Genomic DNA, 2,500 nt, shown 5'->3' on the forward strand with positions numbered 1-2,500 from the left:
TATACAAAATTTTAAAACAAAATAGGTCTTTTAAGAGGTGAAAAATGCAACTTACATGGGAGCCGATGTGTCTACCGTCCGTCCATGATGATAGATAGATAGATAGATAGATAGATAGATAGATAGATAGATAGATAGATAGATAGATCTTTTTAAAAACGTGTTCATTATACTCTTGCCCCAATCATTGAAATACGGCCATGTTGGGTCACTGGCTTGAAGGGCTGTCGTTGATCATCCCGACCCCAGTATATATTTCAGTTTGACTCCCTTTTTCATCAATCACTAATTTGCCAAATATCTGTGTTACAGAACATGAAGGCACAGAAAAGTAAAGAAAGCCGGATTCAGACTGATATCATAAATGTACAGGTACAAGACACACTCGCTTATACACACATACACATGTACACGCGCATATATATTTATGTATGTGTGTATACGTACATAAATGCATGCATACATACATACATACATACATACATACATACATACATACATACATACATACATACATACAAGCAGGCACGCTCACACACGGTTGTATGTTCACATCTATAACCATAAGATAATTATAACGAGAGGCGGATTTTTATTGATTATATAAGTGTATGTTGTGAACGTATTTGTATTTTAAATTAGTGGAATAGATAGATAGATAGATAGATAGATAGATAGATAGATAGATAGATAGATAGATAGATAGATAGATAGATAGATAGACGGACGGACAGACGGATAGACAGACAAACAGACAGATCGTTCATGGATGTAGTTGTGTGGGTACTTATGTATGTATGACTAAACTGTGTCTAAAGTGTTTGTATGTTAACGTAGGTGGAAAAGGCGGCGGGGCATCTTTAAAGAGTAGTTTATATTGGACAAAAGCGTCGGTCTATTGGAAGTTGTCCCTTTGTGTTGGAACACCGTGAAAATTATCGTGTGGACACAGATTGTTCATTTTTCTACCGACATTATATTTCAGTTTTGTTGCAGTATTGAAACAATAGTCCTTTGTTCCTTTTGTACGGCTTAAGACATGGAAAATGGCGCGAGTGTTAAAGACGGCGTGGAACATTAGTAAGCAACTTATTACAGCTGTGGCGTGCCGGTAATATTAGTGGTGATAATGTCGCTTCTGCTGCTGCTGGTGGCGGCGGCGGCAGCGGCAGCTACGGTTGTTGTCGTGATTGTGGTCATAGTGGTGGTCGAGATCCGGGTCGTAGTCGACGTCACTGTCAATGTGCTTTTATTGATGGTGTCAATCGCGTATTTTCTCAGGACGGTTTTCTATGTTGAGGATGCGCTAATTGTTTTTGTGGCGGTAATAACGATGATTGTGGTACCTGTTGTTCAGTTTGTGGTGTTAGCGATGGTGGTCGTGTTGTACTAGCGATGATGGGAATTGTGGTAATTGTGGTATTGGCCGTATTCTGCTTACCAAAAGTAGTCCACTTATCACCGTGCAAACGTTGCATCACCATGCTTCGATCAGTAGAGGAGCGGCCCATTTCACCCCTTTCGAGTTCGAGAGTACCTCGAAGCTGTTGACGACCCCGTTATAGCAAATGCGTAATAATTGATTTTTTAGTTGTTTTATTGGTGCTGGTCGATTTTGTGATGACGGGGCTTATAGATTAAAGTGCTGCAGTAGTGCTGACAACTGTGTGGTTTTATGTTGGTAGTAGCTTTGATTTTAATGGAAATTAATATTGAGCACAGAATCAATGTCAGAAACACCACTGGCTCAGTTGAGCTCTTCTGCTATCTCTTCACAATCCACCGTGCTAGTGTAATCAGCTAATGAAAGTTCACTATGGCTCAAGCTCCCAATTCAAATTCATAATACTGGAATTGGATGGCGACAGAGTCATAGGAATCCTCGAAAGCAAAGGAAAAAAATTGGGGCACATGATGCATCTAGTAACCAGCATCGAATAACCAGAATTTCCTCATGAACCTGAGCCACTGACCATTTCATTGAACATCTGGCCCTTTACAGTTTAGTATTTATGTAGACTTGAGTGCTTGCTAGCATGCAGTGGAGCATTTCGACATGTGGAAGAATCCTCAATGCCTTAATATCATTCGGCTCCGGGTCCACATCGTCAATATGTCATCAGACTGAACAACGTCAGTGTAGAGCCGATATCTATAAGGTTGAGATATTTCGTAAACTTCTCAACCGTTTTTTCAAGCATGTATTTATTCTCTGTTCTCTACATTTCATTTCCATTACCTTTTCCCAACAAATCTTTTTCTCCCAATACCAGACTCATTACCCTAACTTCATTATCCGTATGCCCTTACCTCCGCTCTCTCTCTACCTCTCTCTCTCTCTCTATCTCTCTCTCTCTATTTATCTATCTATCTATCTATCTATCTATCTATCTATCTATCTATCTATCTATCTATCTATCTATCTATCTATCTATCTACCTACCTATCTATCTATCTATCTATATATATATGTGTGTGTGTGTGTGTGTATATGTATGTT

Source organism: Octopus bimaculoides, chromosome 2 (assembly GCF_001194135.2).
Source record: "Octopus bimaculoides isolate UCB-OBI-ISO-001 chromosome 2, ASM119413v2, whole genome shotgun sequence".
Lineage (NCBI taxonomy): Eukaryota > Metazoa > Mollusca > Cephalopoda > Octopoda > Octopodidae > Octopus > Octopus bimaculoides.